We start from the raw sequence: 22,486 nt of genomic DNA on the forward strand, positions 1-22,486 counted from the left end.
ACTGCATTGCTTTAACTGACAATTGCGCGGTCGTGCGATGCTGTACCCAAACACAATTGACGTCCTTTTTTTCACACAAATAGAACTTTCTTTTGGTGGTATTTGATCACCTCTGCGTTTTTTATTTTTTGTGCTATAAACAAAAAGAGTGACAATTTTGAAAAAAGAAACTATATTATTTACTTTTTACTATAATAACTATCCCCCCCAAAAAAATTCAGTTTAGGTCAATATGTATTCTTCTACATATTTTTGGTAAACAAAATCACAATAAGTGTATATTGATTGGTTTGCACAAAAGTTATAGCATCTACAAAATTGTCCAAATATTTATGGCATTTTTATTATAATTTTTTTTTTTTTTTTTTTTACTGGTAATGGCAGTGATCAGCGTTTTTTAGCAGGACTGTGACATTGCGGTGGACAGATCGGACACTTTTGACACTTTTTGGAACCATTGACATTTATACAGCGATCAAAGCAAATGATAGCCACTGATTACTGTATAACTCTCACTGGCAGAGAAGGGGTTAACACTAGGGGGCGATCAAGGGGTTAAGTGTGTCCTAGGGAAGTGTTTCTAACTGTGGGGGTTGTGGACTGACTGGGAGTAGAGAGAGATCCCTGTTCCTGATCACTAGGAACAGCAGATCTCTCTCTTCTTCCCTGACAAAACGGAGATCTGTCTGTTTACCTTGACAGATCCCCATTCTGGCTCTCTGAGGAGCGATTGTGGGTCGCTGGCGGACAGCGCAGCCACCAGCCACGCGCATCAGCTCAAGCATCATGCCGCAGCGCCCCTATAGCCCTTAAAGCGGCAGCCTACAGCTATGGCGATTCATGCAGGGGAGCCAACCTGATGCCATATAACGACGACCGCTGGTCGGCAAGCAGTTAAATTATCCTTTAGGACCTAAAGCAAAAATTTTGTTGCAATTACATTTTAAGTTAATTACCCTTCAGATGCCTTGTACTTATTCAGCTCTTTTAAAGCTGAAAATCAGTGTTGTGGTCTATAAATAAGGGCTGTTCCTTATTTCTGTAGTAAATCTGTAGTAGCAATGCAGGGTGGCAGCAGTGGGGGAGGCCATCCCGGAGAGCTGGCTTCAGCATGGCTTGAGGATCTTGCATGGGTAGCATCTTGAGCCACTTAGGTAGCCTTAGGCGGGTCATTAAGGTCGATCTCACCGGAGGGTTCCTCCTCAAAGACAAACTGGAGCAGCGGTGTGTTGCAAAAGTGACAGCGAGCCCAAGGGATCAGTGTAGCCAGGCGCCTCTTACAGGTGGGACAGATGACTCTGAATTCTTCCTGGATGTCGACCCTGAATTACCTGCTTGTGCGCATGCGAGCCGATATAACGTGTTACAGGGGGCATGTTGATGATCAGTGTTTGTCAACACATGGCAGTTTCTTACTCCTAATAAGTTTTTTAAAAAGTAAAAATTTACTACAGTCGCTTATTTATCATCTCCTAATATTTACATGTAGCTCCTAATGATACCCTGAAGTCTTTTTTGTAACACTAAACCTGATACTAACATTTAACTCCTTCACCTAATAATAACATTTTGACATAATAATATAATTTACATGTATTTGCTGTTTTTTTTTTTTCTAAAACAAATCCTCCTCTGCCTTTACTTTTGAAAGTGTCTCCAGGCTGCATTGACACACTCTCTGTTCTACATGTTTCCCCCATGCTATTGGGACCTGTGTAGTCCCATAGGAGTCCCCTCTATGTGTGTGCTCCCACTCTGTACTAGCACTTCACTCACAGGCAGTGCAATATGGACCCACAAGGCAAAAGCCTTCTCCTCCACAGTAGTGATTTAAAATAACTCTGTTCCCCTCTCGTGCTGCTTGTGTGTACAACGCTTGAAATGTTGCACATACAGTTGTAGCACAGAGCAAGTGCACACTTAGAAGGGACTCCTACAAGGCTCTATAGATCCCACTGGAACAGGGGGGACATAAAGAATAAGGAGTGTGTTAGCGGGGAACATCTTCAAGTAAACACAGGGGTATTTTTAGAAAAAACAGCAAATGCATGTAAATTATATTATTATTATCTATTTTATGAAAAATAAATAGAATTTAATGTCACTTTAAGTTCACGTCTTGAAAATGTATTTAAGGAAAAAAGAGGTATGGGACTTTATATGAGGCCAAGACACGGAACGTCAAGTGCCTCCATCCCTATTGGCAATTAGCATAAAGAGAGAATTGGGGACTATGTGAAGCGAACAGCCGAATTGGACAATATGAACAGGGAGTATATGGCGGGTATAAAATAGTAGATAACCTGATTGCATTGCGTTATATCATGTACATAGTAACATAGCATGAACCAATTGCATGATTATATGGTTTTAATACATATGAATCACATAGAAGAAAGATAACATAGTAACATAGTAACATTTGGGTACATGACATTAACAACATGATAAAAGGGAACCGCCAGACTCTAAAATCTATGTTCACATATTATATCAGGTCCATGACAGCTTAGTATAGGCCAATAAAAACAACATAATATTATAAATTAGTTAGATAACACTCTTGAATTAAAAAAAATCATAATGAAGGCATCTATATAGCTTGACGCGTTTCATGGATAACCTCCAATCTTCAGGAGCAGATGCGTAATTCAGTATCTATAAGCATATTGTAAAATTAATTTATATAACTGGCAAAGGAAGGGGGGAGTGAGAGAAAGGTTGGTGCTAGGTGTTATTCTGGATTCTGAACTCTCCTTTTGGCCCCACATCCAATCGCTTCCCAAAGCTTGCCGCCTCAACCTCCGCAACATCTCTAAACTACGTCCCTTTCTAACCAATGAAACCACAAAGCTCCTGATTCACTCCCTGGTTATCTCCTCGCCTCGACTACTGCAACTCCCTCCTCATTGGCTTACTTTTAAATAGACTATCCCCCCTTCAGTCCATCATGAATGCTGCTGCCAGACTCATCCACCTTACAAACCGCTTCAGTGTCTGCTACCCCTCTCTGCCAATCCCTCCACTGGCTACCACTCACCCAACGAATTAAATTCAAAATACTAACAATAAGTTACAAAGCCATCCACAACTCTGCCCCCAGCTACATCACTAGCCTAGTCTCAAAATACCAACCTAATCGCCCTCTCTGTTCCTCCCAAGACCTCCTGCTCTCTAGCTCCCTCATCACCTCCTCCCATATCCGCCTCCAGGACTTCTCCCAAGCCTCACCAATCCTCTGGAATTCCCTACTCCAATCTGTCAGACTGTCTCCAAATTTATCCACTTTTAGGCGATCCCTGAAAACTTTCCTCTTCAGAGAAGCCTATCATGCCTCCATCTAACAACTGCACTATTTTCTCCATTAGCTCATCCCCCACAGCTATTACCCTTTTGTATAACTTGACCCTCCCTCCTAGATTGTAAGCTCTAATGAGCAGGGCCCTCTGATTCCTCCTGTATTGAATTGTATTGTACTTGTACTGTCCGCCCTAATGTTGTAAAGCGCTGCGTAAACTGTTGGCGCTATATAAATCCTGTATAATAATAATAATAATAATTGATATAGATAATTAGGGTGATAACCATGAATCACCCATAGGTAAATTACAGATTAACTGTGAGTGTAGGTGACAGCGCCATGGGCTGGGACTGACTGGGCGAAAAAGATATTAACATTCCCGGGAGCTGAGGCGGTGAACCCCAGGGGCAAGATGGTGGAGAGCCAGCAAAGAACAGACATTTCTGGGGAGCAGTACCCCATGTGACCTAAAATGTGACAATCATAAAAACAAGTAACTAAGAAAAATAGGATGTGTATGTGATAAGAAGTAAAAAAGATTACATGGTATTACATAAATGCAAAATATGTACTATTAACGACATAGGTAGAAGTGTTGTGTAAAAAGGTGAACTTCTGATAGATATGAGAGGTAAGTAAAGAAAGTGACAGTGTGGCCCAATAAAGAAGAGTATGTGAAAAAAGGCTGCATCCGAGCCGCCAAAATAAGTTGTGTAGGGAACAAACCAAGCAAATAAACCACAATGTTATCTAAGTGTCCCATGTCATCCCATATGGTCCAGCATGTGCATAATTGCCACTGACATAACGCTCGACAGGGGAAGTCTGATCAGCTAAGAGTATAAATACTCCAATGTAGCCAATGGGTAACCGCCAACATCATGCAGATGGCTGATTAGAGGGAAGGCGTCGCCACCTGAGCGGAAGTAACTGCTCGGCAGTTGGCACCACGATTCCCTCATGAAAGCCACCTATACACAGCATAGGCGCAATGATGCCAAGGTTGACATCATACGCTCAGGGCTGGGGGCGTGGCGTCGATGCGCAATGTGAAGTCCATCTGAGCCCCCATGTCACAAGGGCAGGGAGGAAAGGGGAGGGCCCGCAGTGTGCATCACAGCTCCCGGGACTGAGATCCCCAGCCAATACCCATAACCCAAACCACCCACACCCAATCCCACAGATAACTGAAAGGGACGTAACTAATTGATGGACATGTAAGGGTAAACTAAGCCATTCCCCTAAAACACGTCTAAGGAAAAAAAAAACATTGGGCCAGGAACTACAAGAGAGATATAAAGTATTAACAATACTAGTTTCATTGTTAGTGGAAAATACCAAAGAAAAGGTAAATATGGTAGTCAGAAATGCATGCTTCCATCCCTATTTGGTTATTTAAGGAAAAAAGAGGTATGGGACTTTATATGAGGCTATTATATGATAAAGAGAGAATTGGAGACTTTATGTGAAGCAAAAGGCCGAATTGGACAATACGAACAGGGAGTGTATGGCGGGTATAAATTAGTAGATAACCTGACAGCATCGTGTTATATCTTGTACATAGTAACATAGCATGAACCAATTGCATGATTATATGGTTTTATTACATATGAATCATATAGTAGAAAGATAACATAGTAACATTTATGTAACACCATGTGATCTTCTTACTTCTTATCACATACACAGCCTATTTTTCTTAGTTAATTGTTTTTATGATTGTCACATTTTAGGTCACATGGGGTACCTTTGGAGGGAGTTGAAAGTCCGTGTTACCCAGCGACAGCCCCAAAACATCACTGCTGTAGAGGAGATCTGCATGGAGGAAAGGGCCAACATACCAGCAACATTGTGTGACACAAGTCCTTGTGAAGACTTACAGAAAATGTTTGACCTCTGTCATTGCCAACAAAGGATATATAACAAAGTATTGAGATGAACTTTTGACCAAATACTAATTTTCCACCATAAATTGCAAATAAATTCTTTCAAAAGTGGATTTGTTTCCACATTTTGTCTCTCATAGTTGAGGTATACCTATGATGACAATTACAGGCCTCTCTCATCTTTTTAAGTGGGAGAACTTGCACAATTGGTGGCTGACTAAATACTCTTTTGCCCCACTGTACATGATATAACATGATGCAATCAGGTTATCTACTATTTTATACCCGCCATACACTCCCTGTTCATATTGTCCATTTCGGCCTCTTGCTTCACAGAAAGTCCCCAATTCTCTCTTTATGCTTCTTGAAAATGTAATCACCCCTAAAAGAAAATTACATTACAAATTAATTTTAATCCCTCCAGGCTAGCTCCACTCCGTAGCCCCCTCAATATAATTATATGTGTTCTTCATCACCCCCACTCCTGCAGATCAATACTTACCTACACCAAGGTTGTAGCCTTAGTTGCTTTCTATATAAAAGTCTAGTGTCTGTTTACTAAACTCACAGACTTGAATGTGATTAAAGACTTCAGCATACATGTTCCACAGGACTTGTCTAAAATCTATGCCTTGAACTTTCCAACACTATTTCAACAAATTTAAAAAGATTTGGAAAACTGGATTTCAGGCACATTCTCCTGTTTGGGTAGGTTTACATAGGCACTTATCTGGGGAGGGGGCAAACTGCTGCTGAATTATATCCTCAAAGCAACGGGTGTAAATAGAACAGACAGTAACTCTAATGCCATATTTGAACTTTGCATGGTTCTTTAAAACCACCCCTGCAATCCTAAATTCCCACGCAATGGTAGGACCAACCATCTCGATACTCTGTAGGATTGCTACTGTATCCCATGTCTCTCCTGCCCCTTGCTGCTATATCCATTATCTGATCTTGGTTTCCAATCCCAGCACAAAATGGTTGGACAAGGGTAGTGCACTTTGGCACTGCACCTAAGTGGCCTTCCCTGATGGACATGACAAAAAAACCCTTTATTTCCATCCCTGGGCTTTTCGAGGATCCTACAACGATGTTGCCACTTCCTAATCTTTTGAAACCAATCGCATGGTTTAAGGTCTGATCAGACATACATTTTCTGCAATTTATTCACTGCCTACTCACAACAGAGATGAGTCTCAGCCCTTAAAATTATTACAGAAATGGGCAAAGGAGCTACAGTTAACGACTATGCGAAAGTTTACAGACTTTGATGTTCCCTATGACCCTGCCTTCTACATATTCACAACACAATATCATGGAAAACAAATGTTCTATTACTAGCAACCTGGAGAATGCTGACAGATCCTACATCCTGGTACTGTGGCGCAAGCAAGAAGCCCACCATGCCACAATGGTTCACACTAATGAGGATAAACTCATGGAGGAGATTTTCTTTTCAATTAAAGGGACTGGAAAAGTTTTTCCCCAGAAATGTTTCTACCTGAATAATGTACTTATAGATACAGAGCAGAATACACCAGGGTCCTTGCCTCTGGTAAGTTAGAAATTACAGACTGAATTTGGCCTACCTAGACATCAAGATTCCTGGCCCATTGATTTATTTTCCTAACTCTCATTTTCCCTTCACTTTACCTTCTTCCCTCCCCCGCAATTTTTAATCCACTTCTAAAAACCTTTATTTGTACATATAAGGTAAATGAAAGGTGTCCCTTACTAACATGTTTCAGCCAATCCTCTACTCGATCATAGCCCATCTATTCCCATCAACACTCTCCTAAATAAATAGAAGAGCATTAGGAAGAGACCAGCTGGAGCATCAATGCTTGAGAATCACACTTATCAACATACATTATGCATAGACAAAATAAAACCATAATACACAATGCATACTAATATAATTATGTTAAAATTATTAAAATAGGTTTCTAGCATCTCTTTTGGACTTTCAAATTTTGCTCACGGTTTTTATTAGATATACTAGGCTCTGCGATCTGTTATTGTTTAGTTTAATACTATGCATTTTGTATTATGGTCTTATTTTGTGTATGTATATCATATATTGATATGTGTTTATGTTTCCCAGATATTGATGCCCTGGTCTGTCTCCTCATGATGCCTTTCCATTAATTTGGGATGGTATTTTAGGGAGTAGATGGACTGGACACCTTTTGCTTTGTCCAAGGCGAAGATTGACCTAAATGCGTTAGCAGGGGACACCTTCCTTTCATCTGATATGTGCCAATAAAGGTTTTTAGAAGAGGTCTTAAGTGCTGGCTTTTTGAATTTTATTGTGCTACATTGTGTAAGTACATCTTAAGAGTGCTTCCAAGCCCCATCTGTGGGGGCAATCGAGGCTGCCAGAGGAGATGATCATGTGTTGTTTCCTGGGAATACAGATAGCAATGAGTATCTCAGAGAGGTTTGAACTCTTCACCATGCTTTAAAAAACAAAAAAGGTTTTGGCTTAGCAAAGCATGTAAATGTATTTATTTACTTTTAAATGAAGGTACACATTTTTGTGTAAAAAAAAAAAAAAAAATAAGACAGACACAATGGATGACATTCTTTCTCTGGACTGAGAAAAGTTTCCCAAATTCACTTATTTTAAGTTTTAATATCTTCACATAGAAGTAATTGGATATTAAGATTTAATCAGTACAATATTGTGAGAAATTAAACAACTCTTATTTTTAGAATGAGAAAGTGGATTTTTTTGAGATGTCCCTAAATATCCACACTTTATTTTCAATTTCCTAGAATGTATGCTAGAATGTATCATATTATACAGAATAAAAGAAATCTATATTGAAAAGGTGCCTGTACTGAACGCACGTAAAAAATTCAATGTTTCAATAAAGTATTATTAGGTTATGGATGCAGTTTGCCATGATGTCCTGTCAGTCACACAGCTATATTGCCGATAGGTTAGTGTTTCTACCAGTGTGACTGCAATTATCTTGTGATGATACCAACAATACAGTAATGAAATATAGCACTATCATCATTATTATACCTCTAGGATTGTTTCCTATATAGTGTTGACAGTCTTACAGGCAGGCATGTGTGCTATTTTTAAATGCAGTTATTAAGTGCAGCACAGATTACAAATGTTTTTAGAAACTGGGATTGTGGCAAACTTGACCCCTGCTCTTAAAGTTAAATTTCAAACAGGTACTATGTAATTTAGCTCTGTGCTTATTAAAATTCATTAAACATATTTTACATAGAACAATTAAATATCCTTGGATCTTTCTTGATATTAGCATAGTCTAATCCTCTGGGAATAGGAGGGGGCAACACTGAGCCAATCAAAGCTCTACCAAAGTGCACAATGGCATCAGTCTAATGCCCCGCACACACAATCAGATTTTCCGACAACAAATGTTGGATGTGAGCTTGTTGGCTGAAAGTCCGACCGTGTGTATGCTCCATCGAACATTTGTTGGCAGACTTTCCGCCAACAAATGTTGGCTAGCAGGTTTTCAGATTTTCAGCCAACAAAATTTTGTTGTCGGAATTTCCAATCATGTGTACACAAGTCCGACGAACAAAATTTCACACATGCTCGGAATCAAGTAGAAGGAGCCGCACTGGCTATTGAACTTCCTTTTTCTCAGCTTGTCGTAAGTCTTGTACGTCACCACGTTCCCAAGTTCATAATTGTTGGCCAACATTTGTGTGACAGTGTGAATGCAAGACAAGTTGGAGCCAACTACATTCAAACAAAATGCCACGGTATTGTTGTCGGAAAGTCCGATCATGTGTACAGGGCATTACACTGAACTTGCTTAGAAGAGGGAATTTGCTGGGGGACCAGAGGTAAAAAAAGGAAGAAGACCCTCAGCACCCATTACATGATTTAACCACCAATACGATGATCACAGATACAGAAAGGTGTTAAATTATGCAAGTGAAGGATGCTTGGACATATGGAGCATATGACCACGATCCTGGAGGTACGATTTTATTGGACTAACAGCTATCAATTCTAATCCTGCAACTGGTCATGTATTATAACAGCTGGCATAGGTCCCTAGGATCTTTTCATTTAAAACTGATCACCCTTTGACCCAACATGCTCATCGACTGAAAAGTGTTTTCGGGCAATCCACCATTGCTGTTCATAAAACAATATGTTACTTTCCTGGATTATCCCTGATGAACTGTGTTTTACAGAATAAGCTTTTATCCAGTGGCGGCCCCTGTATTGTGGGTACACGGGCGCCACCCCCTATAACACCTCCGCCACCCTCCCTATCCATGTGCCTGGCCCCTTTCAGGACGCCGGGCACATGAATTCCTATGGTGGGTGGGGGTGTGTTTTTTGAAGCACCTGATTAGAACCAAAGGCTCTAATAGGCTTCAAAATAGGGTGGGCTTGGGGCGCAGAGAGTGCACCCCGATCCCACCCATATCAGGACCTGCTTCCTTGCTTGAGTCACCTTCTGGTGGCACTGCTGTTTTAAAAGCCAAAGGGTGTAGTTCTGACGGCCACCAGTGGATGTGTCGCAGCAGATGGACTATACAGGTTGTTATGCTGTACCTGATAGGACTGCTGGGGTTATATAAGCCCGCCTAGCAGTTTGGACCAGTGCTTTAGTATTCCCCCTGCAAGACTTGTCCCTGCCTGACCCTGACCTGTCCCTGCCTCAGGTCCTGAACCCAGTATCCTGAATCCTGACCCAGAGACCTTTCCCCTGGTACCTGCTTCCTTCTCCCATTACTTACTACTCCCAGTACCTGGCTTCCTGTTCCCCTTTTCTCTTGTCCCTGTCTTGTTTGTTTATGTGTGTTCCCTTAACTTGTATATAGCTAGTTAGATAGTTAGTTGGGAGTTATTTGGGGTTTGCTGTGTTCATTTATTTAGTTTTCAGTTTTATTTACTTGTTTAATGGTTACTGGTGTTGGTTCTCACATGTGTCATTATCTTTAATAAATATACATTTTCACTCACTCATCTGGTCCTGATTCCTTTAAGTGCAGCCAACTGATCTGATCACCCCTGCTGGAAGCCTGCATTAGGGATCCCTGACATAATACTGAAGCCATACAATCAGATCGGCTGCACCTGGGAATTAGGTCTGAGAATTTGCTCAATTGCTGCAAGATGTATTTTGAGGAGGTTTTGCATTTCTCACTACTAGTAACAGAAGACCGGGATTATTGCTGCCAAACTTTGAAAGAGCAGACTAGGGAGCAGTTGTTTGAATGCATCCGTCTGGCTCCTGCTTTTGTTGATCAAGACAGATTTTTGTTTGGGGAGATTCAGCCACTCACTCAAATGTGTGCAGAGTTGGCTCTGTCTAGTGTCCCTAGTGGTGGTGATGATTATTCTCCTCCTTTTAGTGTGGCTCAGGTGGAATCCTTGGTTTGGTTATTGAAGGACAACTCAGCCTTTTTCTAGGAACACTACTCAGCATGTCCCCAACAGGTGCTAGTAGAAGGTATTAATTCAGTGCAATCTCTGGCCAGACAGGCAGTGTGTAAATTAGATTTTGTGCAACCATTATTACAGGCATGGTCAAATTTGTTGCAGTCAGCCTCTGTCAGCTTCCAACCACCCATTCCTGTGGCTAGACACCTGCCTGCTTAAATGTCTTTCTCGCCTTCACCCACAGTTGCCGCCCAATATACCCTGCTACCAACTAAGTACCAGTACCCTGTTTCCACCTGCTGCACCTATTCCGCTTTTAACCCTTTTACTTCTTCTCTGCTGCCTTCAACAATTCCACAAAAATCCCCCTCAGCAACCGTTCCCTCTGTTTTACCATCCTCCCGCTCTTTGCTTCCATCAGCTGCACCCACTACCTACAGCCCTGTATCAAACTACAGAACTTCAGTGGCTAAACCTAAAAGGAAACTGAAGTTTTTCCCAACCCGTACAATCCTGCCACTATCCAACCATGCCTCCACACCTGCCACGTTGGTTCAGCCTATGAAAAGGGGACCTTCTGCTACTGACATGCCTGCTGCTATTCCACCTGACAGTATTGGTTCTCTGCCCACAATCCAGTTTGATCCTATGGACTCTTTGCTGGCTAATCAAATTGACCTCACTGATTCTGTTCCAAAAGACCTGTCTGGTGGTCCCGTTCCTGAAGCTCTGTCTGGTGGTCCCATTTCTGATGCCCTGTCTGGTGGTTTCCTTCCTGATGCCCTGCCTGGTGGTTCCATTCCCTCTGCCCAGCCTGATGTGCCTCTGCCTGCTGCCCATCTTGATGTGCCTCTGCTCGCTATCAAGCCTGATGTGCCTCTGCGCACTGCCCAGCTTGATGTGCCTCTGCCTGCTTCCCAGCTTGATGTGCCTCTGCCCGCTGCCCAGCTTGATGTGCCTCTGCCCGCTGCCCAGCTTGATGTGCCTCTGCCCGCTGCCCAGCTTGATGTGCCTCTGCCCACTGCCCAGCTTGATGTGCCTCTGCCCAGCTTGATGTTCCTCTGCCCGCTGCCCAGCCTGATGACCCAGTGCCTGCTGCCCAGCCTGATGATCCGGTGCACGTTATTCAGCCTGCTGATCTGGTGCCCGTTACCCAGCCAGCTGATATGGTGCCTGCTAAATCGGTTGCCCAGCTTATCGCTGCTGCCTTCCTGTCTGATGCCCAGCTTGCCACTGATGCTTTCCAGCCTGATGCTCAGCTTGCCGCTGATTCTCCCCTGCTTGATGTTCATCCTGACTTTAATGCCCCTGTGTTGTCTGCCTACAATGGGTTCATGCCCGCTGCCCAACTAGCTTTTGTTACCAGATCCAAACTTCCAGACCCTAGTGGTGGGGCGTATGTTCCATTACCAGACTCAGTGTCAGGTCACCTTGAGGCTAGGTGACAGATGCACTCTGTAGGAGTCAGAAGTGCACTGCTAGGTAGTGGACCCTAGGACTGACTGCTGCAAATTGAACCCTGGGAGGTTCAGGAAGTAGGTCTACTGGATCACTGACACAGATCCCACTGGGAGCTAGAGCAATGATTCCCCAGGGCACGGAATCTAAGAGCCAGCAGGTGTTCACCATTGCCTCTAGTGGTGAGGATGGACTGCGCTGCAGTCTGGCTCCAGGTCGTGGCCCCCAGGGTCTCACAGCTCATGCTCATGGTAGACTACAGGAGAAGAGGAAAGAGGCAGCAGGCTGAAACAACAAGTAAAGTAAGGGACAAGCCAAGGTCGGGCCACAAGCAGACAAGGACAACAGAGTTCACGCTAAGGTTCAGGGACACAGGCAAACAGGGATGGTCGGGGACACGCCAAAGGTCAGGGTCATGAGCAGACAGGAATAGTTAAGAACAGGCCAAAGTCAGTAACTGGAATCAGACGTAGGAAACACAGCAAGTACACACGAAAGCTAACACACAATGGTTGATCAGCACTGCTGGCTTGCAGTGCACAGGTTAATATAGGGTTCTCTGATAGGGCCTGGGGTGGGGCCATGCTTAGAGGAGAGGTTATAAAACCAGTCAGGTGAGAGGCAGCTGGTCTTTAGAGATGAACACATGGAGACAGGTAAGCTGGCAGAGAAAACTCTATTGCATAACCATGACAGTACCCTCCCTCTTATGAGGCCTCCCCCTCCCCCCCCCCGGGCCCTGGCTTAAAGGGAAACTCCAGATGAAACCTCCTCAACAGATGAGGCGCAAAGGTCTCAGATGCAGTGATCCAAGACCTCTCCTCAGGACCAAACCCTTCCCAATGTAAAAGGTACTGAAGAATGCCTCTACGGCGTCAGGAATCGAGAACTTGACTAACCTCGTACTTAAGATTATCCTCAGAGACCGAAACCGAGGTAGGGAGAGGACGAGAGGACTTATTGAGGGCTGAAGGCTTCTTATGAATGGGTAAAGGCATAAGAAGACCATCAGGAGTCTGAGCAGGGTCCCCCAGACCCTTAAAGATGAGCTGGACATGCAACACAGGATCATCAGACTGGGCAGAAGTCAGTGGATCCCTGAGACCAGGTTGGTTAGAAAGTGATGTGTCACAGAAGTCAAGCTGGATAGCTTCACTGGGCATAGGCTGAATTGGTACAGAGGCCGACTGAACAGCATTGCCAAGTGCAGCGACCACCAGAATCGCATCACAGGGTGTAGCGACTGTGGAACTGGTAGATGAGTCAGCCTGGGTGTGCGTCCAAGGGGGTCCAGGAACAGGCAAAAGTAAATGACCATGCAAACTGGAGTGAATGATCGGCTCAAGTTCACAGGTGGGCTCCTCATCCAGAGTGCCACATGACCCAGAGAGTGCCTCAGCCCGACTATTGCAGGAGACATTTCAGAAATCGCTATATGCAGCAGGAAGAGCAGAAGATACTGGAATGGTGGCAACAGGAAGTTTCTCTTTTGGGGTAACCTTGAGTAGGCAGGAAGAGGAACAGGAGGAACCCCAAGCCAGGATCCGTCCAGCAGTCCAGTCAATGTGTGAAGAATAGAACCTTAACCAAGGAAGACCTAATATGATAGGAGATGAAGCTTTAGGTAAGACAAGGAAGGATATCCACTCCTGGTGGAGTGTCCCTACCGACATCTTAACAGGAAGGGTCTAGAAGCGGATAGGACCCCCTGGGAGAACAGTGCCATCAATCGCCAAGACCACCAATGGCGTTGAAATGGGCAAAAGGGTAAGTCTCATGGAAGATGCAGTTTCCCAATCCATGAAATTGCCAGCGGCTCCGGAATCCAGATGTGCCGAGACCAAACGAGAGGAAGCGCCGACATGAAGGAACACAGAAAGAAGAAGACGAGAAGGTGAAGGTGATACTTCAGGGTCTAATACCCCTCCTTCCAGATGTGTTATCCCCGATCGTTTTTCTGGACGAAGAGAACAAGTGTCACAAAAATGACCTTTGGCCCCACAATAGAGGCACAGGCCCAGAGTTCTGCGCCTAGCGCGTTCTTCAGGAGACAACTTGTTCCAGCCCAGCTGCATAGGTTCCTCAGCGGGCAGGGGGTGCTCCTCGGATCGAAGAGAAGAGACTGGGAGCTCAAGCTGCCTAAGGAAGGGGGAATGCTGGCGTCTTTTTTCCAGGGCCCTCTCCTGAAAGCGAATATCGATCTGGTTACACAAGGTGATGACACTGTCCAGATCAGCAGGAAGATATCTTCCTGCTAATTCATCCTTCACTCTAACAGAGAGGCCATGTAAAAAGGTTGCAACTAGGGCCTCATTATTCCAGCTCAATTCAGCTGTGAGGATACGGAACTGAAGAACATACTGTCCCACAGAAACGGACGTAAAAGAGCCCTAGCTGCTGAGGAGACACGACCCGGTTCCTCGAAGATATTCCGAAAAAGTTTCAAGAAATCAGACAGGCTAGAAACCACGGGATCATTCAGTTCCCACAGAGGGGCATCCCAAGCTAGCGCCTCGCCGGACAGGAGGGATATAATATAGGCTATTTTCGCCCGATCGGACAGGAAGTTTTGGGGCTGAAGTTCAAAATGAATCGTGCACTAGCTAAGGAACCCCCTGCAATCCTTGGAGTCCCCAGAGAAATGGGCCGGGGCTGGCAGTTGTAATGAATGTATGGCTGCGACTGGTGCGATAGGTGCAGCAGCAGATAGCGGTTGAGGTTGTTGAACCGGGGGTCCTAATGAGGCCTGAACCTGTTCAAAACAGGATGCCAAATCCTGAAGGAATCGAATTACTTGGGTCTGATGCTATTCCTGGGTCTCAAGTCTGCGAACTAAGCCCTGCAATGGATCATCTGCGGGTAGCGGCACATCAGCCGGGTCCATGGCTGATCAAACTGTCAGGTCACCTTTAGGCTAGGTGACAGATGCACTCTGTAGGAGTCAGAAGTGTACTGCTAGGTAGTGGACCCTAGGACTGACTGCTGCGGATTGAACCCTAGGAGGTTCAGGAAGCAGGTCTACTGGATCACTGACACAGATCCCACTGAGAGCTAGAGCATAGAGTCCCCAGGACGCGGAGTCTAAGAGCCAGCAGGTGTTCACCAGAGCCTCTAGTGGTGAGGATGGACTGCGCTGCAGTCTGGCTCCAGGTCGCAGCCCCCAGGGTCTCACAGCTCACGCTCACGGTAGACTACAGGAGAAGAGGAAGGAGGCAGCAGGCTGGAACAACAAGGAAAGTAAGGGACAAGCCAAGGTCGGGGCCACAAGCAGACAAGGACAACAGAGTTCACGCCAAGTTCAGGGTCACAGGCAAACAGGGATGGCCGGGGACACGCCAAAGATCGGGGTCACGAGCAGACAGGAATAGTTAAGAACAGGCCAAAGTCGGTAACTGGAATCAGATGCAGGAAACACAGCAAGTACACATGAAAGCTAACATGTTTGATCAGCACTGCTGGCTTGCAGTGCACAGGTTAATATAGGGTTCCCTGATAGGGCCTGGGGTGGGGCCATGCTTTGAGGAGAGGTTATAAAACCAGTCAGGTGAGAGGCAGCTGGTCTTTAGAGATGAACACATGGAGACAGGTAAGCTGACAGAGAAAACTCTATTGCATAACCATGACACCCAGTGGGTTAAAGGATGGGGAGGGGGAACTTTATTGGATTTTTTTCTGCACCCACATGGACTGTCTGGTTTACGGCATAATGGAGCGCCCAGAGGCTGCTCCTTAAGGGGGGGGGGACTGTCAGGACCTTGCTTGAGTCACCTGCTGTGGCACTGTTGTGTTAAAAGACAAAGGGTGTAGTTCTGGTGGCTACCAGCGGGTGTCTCCTAGCAGATAGACTATACAGATTGTTAGGCTGCACCTGATAGGACTGCTGGGGTTATATAAGCCCGCTTAGCAGTTTGGACCAGTGCTTCAGTATCTCCCCTGCAAGCCTTGTCCTTGCCTGAGCCTGACCTGTTCCTGCTTTGTGTCCTGAACCCAGTATCCTGAATCCTGTTCCAGAGACCTGTCCCCTGGTACCATTACATATTACTCCCAGTATCTGGCTTCCTGTTCCCCTTTTCTCTTGCCCCTGTCTTGTTTTCTTATGTGTGATCCCTTCACTTGTACATAGCTAGTTAGATAGTTAGTTAGGTGTTATTTGGGGTTTGCTGTGTTCATTAACGTTTCATTTACAGTATCTCACAAAAGTGAGTACACCCCTCACATTTATGTGAATATTTTATTATATCTTTTCATGTGACAACATTTGACACTTGGCACTTAGCTACAATGTAAAGTAGTGAGTGTGCAGCTTGTATAACAGTGTAAATGTGCTGTCCCCTCAAAATAACTTAACACACAGCCATTAATGTCTAAACCACTGGCAACAAAAGTGAGTACACCCCTAAGTGAAAATGTCCAAATTGGGCCTTAACCCTCTTGGGCATGGAGTTCACCAGAGTTTCACAGGTTGCCATTGGAGTCCTCTTCCACTTCTCCATAATGACATCACAGAGCTGGTGGATTTTAGAGACCTTGCGCTACTCCTTCCGTTTGAGGATGTCCCACAGATACTCAGTAGGGTTTAGGTCTGGAGACATGCGTGGCCAGTCCATTACCTTTACCCTCAGTTTCTTTAGCAAGCCAGTGGTCATCTTGGAGGTCTGTTTGGGTTGTTACCATGTTGGAATACTGCCCTGAGGCCCAGTCTCCGAAGGGAGGAGATCATGCTTGGCTTCAGTATGATCTCCTCAATGAACTGTAGCTCCCCAGTGTTGGCAGCACTCATGCAGCTCCAGACCATGACACTCCCACCACCATGCTTGACTGTAGGCAAGACACACTTGTCTTTGTACTCCTCACCTGGTTGCCGCCACACATGTTTGACACCATCTGAACCAAATAAGTTTATATTGGTCTCATCAGATCACAGGACATGGTTCCAGTAATCCATGTCCTTAGTCTGCTTGTCTTCAAACTGTCTGCGGACTTTTTTGTGCATTATCTTTAGAAGAGGCTTCCTTCTGGGATGACAGCCTTGCAGACCAATTTGATGCAGTGTGTGGTGTATGGTCTGAGCACTGACAGGCTGACCCCCCACCCCTTCAACCTCTGCAGAAATGCTGGCAGCACACTTACATCTATTTCCCAAAGACAACCTCTGCATATGACGCTGAGCACGTGCACTCAACTTCTTTGGTCGACCATGGTGAGGCCTGTTCTGAGTGGAACCTGTCCTGTTAAATCACTGTATGGTCTTGGCCACCTTGCTGCAGCTCAGTTTCAGGGTCTTGGCAATCTTCTTATAGCCTAGGCCATCTTTATGTAGAGCAACATCTCTTTTTTTCAGATCCTTATGCCCTGTACACACGACCGGTTTTCCCGTCGGAATAAACTCTGAAGGTTTTTCCAACGGAGTTCCGATGGAGTTCAGACGGAATTCCTCTCAAGCTGTCTTGCATACACACGGTCACACCAAATTCCAACCGTCCAGAACGCGGTGACGTACAACACGTAGGACAGGACTAAAAAACAGAATTTCAATACCCAGTAGCCAATAGCTTCCGTCTCGTACTTGCTTCAGAGCATGCGTCGTTTTTGGTACGTCGCAACAGCATACAGAAGATCGGTTTTCCCGATAGGAATTGGTTCTGTCAGGAAAATTTAGAACATGTTCTCTTTCTAGGTCCGTTAGAATTTTTGTAGTAAAAAGTCAGATGGGGCGTACACACGATCGGAATATACGATGAAAAGCTCCCGTGGGACTTTTTATGTCGGACATTCCGCTCGTGTGTACACGGCATTAGAGAGTTCTTTGCCATGCAGTGCCATGTTGAACTTCCAGTGACTAGTATGAGAGAGTGAGAGGGATTGCACAAAATTTAACACACCTGCTCCACTTTCACACCTGAGACCTTGTAACACTAATGAGTCACATGACACCGGGGAGGGAAAATGGCAAAATGGGCCCAATTTGGACCTTTTCACTTAGGGGGAAAATTCACTTTTGTTGCCGGTGGTTTAGGCATTAATAGCTGTGTGTTGAGTTATTTTGAGGGGACAGAAAATTTACACTGTTATACAAGCTGTACAATCACTACTACATTGTAGCAAAGTATAATTTCTTCAGTGTTGTCACATGAAAAAATATAATAAAATATTTACAAAAATGTGAGGGTTGTGGGGGTTGTACTCACTTTTGTGAGATACTGTACTTGTTTTATGGTTACTGGTTTGGTTCTCACGTCATTATCTTTAATAAATATACATTTTCACTCACTCATCTGGCCCTGATCCTTTAAGTGCAGCCAACTCATCTGATCACCCCTGCTGGATGCCTGCATGTGGTTTCCTTGACAACCCAATTGTGTGACCATAGCAAATTAATTTTCACTATTTTCACACTGCAGTTATTCCCCGCCAATCAGAAGGCAGGTCAGTGAGACCTGTTTCCCGATTGGCCAAAGGACCAGGCAATCCTATTGGATGCCTAGTGCTGTGGAAGAGTAGACACGCTGGAGCCGGACCCACCACTGCTGCTGCCCGTAGGACACAGCAGGAGAGGAGAGGAGAGGAGGACACAGCCTGCCGCATAGTAAGTGCCAGACCTCCAGGAGGGGGGAGGTGCTGGCTGACAGTGCCATGGTGCAGGGGGGGGGAGTGCATCAGTGCTGCGCCACACGCAGGGGGGGGGAATAGTGCTTGTTGTTTGCTGCCTCCCCAGAAGAAAAGCCCACCAGCTGCCACTGCTTTTATCTCCTAACATGCTATGACTTCTTGCACTTGTTCTATTGGATGTGGGTGAATATCGTAACTCTATTGGGATTCTAACTAATATGATTTAATTGCAAATCAACAAGTAGTCTTTAAATTTACAATACATCTACCTTAGACTCAAACATTTTTTCCAATAAATTCTCCACTCTTTTACTTATGTCATCAGGATCAAACTTAACCACTTGAGCACTCAAAGATTTTACCCCCTTCATGACCAGGCCATTTTTTGCTATTTGGCACTATGTTACTTTAACTGGTAATTGCACGTTATGCAATGCTGTACCCATATGCAATTTATATTAAAAAAACAATTCACACAAATAGAGCTTTATTTTGGTGGTATTTGATCACCACAGTTTTTTATTTTTTTTTGCGATATAAATGAAAATGAAGAAAATTCTGGAAGAAAAACAATATTTTTTATACTTTGCCATAAAGCATATCCAATAAAAAAATGTAAAACTCCCATTTCATCATACATTTTGGCCAAAATGTATTTTAAATGTATTTTACTACTTTTTTTGATAAAAAAATCCCAATAAGTGTTTATTGATTGGTTTACGTGAAAGGTATAGAGCCCACAAACTATGGTACAGTATATATACTGGATTTTTTTAGTTTATTATTTTTTTATACTACTAATGGTGGCAATCAGCAACTTTTAATGGGACTGCGATACTGTGGAGGTCAATCTGGCACTTACTGATGCTGGAGTGAGCTAACTAACTTCCACTGACATAATACAGTGATCAGTGATAATACTATACACCAGGGATATGCAATTAGCGGACCTCCAGCTGTTGCAGAACTACAAGTCCCATGAGGCATAGCAAGACTCTGACAGCCACAAGCATGACACCCAGAGGCAGAGGCATGATGGGACTTGTAGTTTTGCAACAGCTGGAGGTCCACTAATTGCTTATCCCTGCTATACACTGTCATTGTGCTAATGACACTGGCTGGGAAGGGGTTAACATCTAGGTCAATCAAGCGGATAAAAGTGGCCTAACTACAATGCATCTGGAAAGTATTCACTTTTTCACATTTTGTTATGTTACAGCCTTTTTTCCAAATGGATTAAATTAATTATTTTCTTCAAAATTCTACAAACAATACCGCATAAAGAAGAAGAAATCTTTGCAAATTTATTAAAAATAAAAAATGAAAAAATCACATGTACGTAAGTATTCACACCCCTTGCTTAATACTTTGTTGAAGCACCTTTATCACCAATTACAGTCTCAAGTTTTTTGAGTATGATGCTACAAGCTTGTCACACCTATTTTTGGGCAGTTTCTCCCATTCTTCTTTGCAGGACCTCTCAACTCCATTGGGTTGGATGGGGAGCTTCGGTGCACAGATCTCTCCAGAGATGTTCAATCAGGTTCAAGTCTGAGCTCTGGCTGGGCCACATAAGGACATTCACAGAGTTGTCCCGTAGCCACTCCTTTGTTATCTTGGCTGTGTGTTTAGGATCATTGTCCTATTGGAAGATGAAACTTCGCCCTGTGTGAGGTCCAGAGCGCTCTGAAGCAGGTTTTCATCAGAGATGTCTCTGTACATTGCTGTATTCCCCTTCCCCTCGATCCTGATTAGTCTCCCAGTTCCTGCCGCTGAAAAACATCCCCACAGCATGATGCTGCCACCACCATGCTACACCATAGGGATGGTATTGGTCAGGTGATGAGCGGTGCCTGGTTTCCTCCAGACATGACTCTTGCCATTAAGGCCAACAGTGACATCTTCTTTCTCTCAAGAAATGAGGAATCTCATATCTAAGGTCTCCGTATTAAAAATCCATGTGCAAATACACTGAACTCTCCTTATGCAGAAGGACTTTGCAGACGTACCAGGGAAAGGTTAAAGAACAACCCCATTCACAAACTGTATGGTAAAAGTGAAACAATCAGGAAACAAAAGCAGTCGGTGTTTGAAATCTTAACATCATTGGACCCTACAAGCATCAACCAAATTAACAATGAAATGAAAACTTTACAAAGACAACTGCAAAAACTTGCCATGAGCAGGAATCAAAAAAACTCCAGCAGCTACACCAAGACCTTTTGGATACAACCTAAACAACGTAAAACAAACACAACATCTATAACTCCTGCTGCTATCAGCGACTTGGAACCCGATCCAAAAATCCCAAGGTATCCCTTGTGTAAATTCTGACCTGACTGAAAATGTGGATATAACAGAGGAACTTGAATCATTAATTTGTCAAATCATAAACTTTCCACACCAGAAACACCAGTCCTCTCCAAAGGCCTCACATTCTGCCCAACCACCAAATTGGATAATTTACAGGTATGGTCAGATATGGAGGGATTCTTCAGGAGAATGAGGCTCAAAGAATATTTTCACAGTAATGAAAGGAATCTGGATTATGATCCAACCCAGGATTTTACTAATAAATGAAAAGGTCTCATTAAAACAATACTACCCCACCTACATTCAGAACCTATTAATGCGATTCCAGATAACCCAGAAATTGGAGACTTCTACATGCTGCCCAAGATTCACAAGCCAGGAAATCCAGGCAGACCCATCATAACAGGTATGAATACACTCACCGAACATATCTCAGGCCTTGTAGAAAATATGTTAAAACCGTTAGTCATGAATACTGCGAGTTTCCTGCGAGACACAACTGATTTTCTGAACAAGCTCAACAATACACAATATGAACAATTACCACCAAATACACTTCTAGTCACTATGGATGTAGAATCTCTGTACAGTAGCATCCCTCACAAGGTTGGGTTGGCTGCATGTCACAGATTCTTATCATCCTCACCAAACCACAAATACACTGCTGAGGATGTTACACAGCTCATCAAATTCATAGATACACACAACTACTTCACTTTCACCAATAACATCTGTCTCCAGTGTATGGGTATTCCTATGGGAAGTAAAATGGCACCCCAATATGCAAACTTATTTATGGCTGACCTGGAGGACAAATTCCTGAACAGCATACAGCAAAAGCCATACAGATATTATCACTATATCTATGATATCTTCATCATATGGACAGGAGATTAAAGAAAATCTAAAACAGTTTTACTCATTGAACAACACTTTTCACCCATCTATCAAACTAAAAATGAATTATTCTAACACACATGTCAACTTCCTAGACACTACAGTATACATCAGGGATGACAAGCTTCACACTTCGATATACAGAAAACCGACTGACCATTACAGCTATCTCCATAGTTTCAGTTTTTACCCCTAACACACTAAAAGAGCCATCATACACAGCCAGGCCATCAGATACCACCGAATATGTTCAGACCCAGAAGACAGAGATAAACATCTCAAAACACTAGCAGACGCCTTCCATAAGAAAGGTTACAAAGACAAAACCATCAACAACATTATAAATATGCCTTGAAAACCCGAAGAGAAAATCTCCAATACAAAGAGAAAAAAACAAATAACTGTGTACCTCTAGTCACCACTTACAATCCAGCAATAGAATGGATAAAAAAGATTTACAACCCATTATAACATTATATATAAATATTCCAACAACCCCCAATATTGGCTTTCAGACAACCACCCAACCTCAGACATAAACTAATCAGCAGGAAATTTCACACTGATTATGAAGTCACAAATAATGGAGGCAAACCCTGCAATAAAAAACGCTGCAAACTGTGC

The sequence above is a fragment of the Aquarana catesbeiana genome, linkage group LG03, assembly GCF_042186555.1.
Source record: "Aquarana catesbeiana isolate 2022-GZ linkage group LG03, ASM4218655v1, whole genome shotgun sequence".
Lineage (NCBI taxonomy): Eukaryota > Metazoa > Chordata > Amphibia > Anura > Ranidae > Aquarana > Aquarana catesbeiana.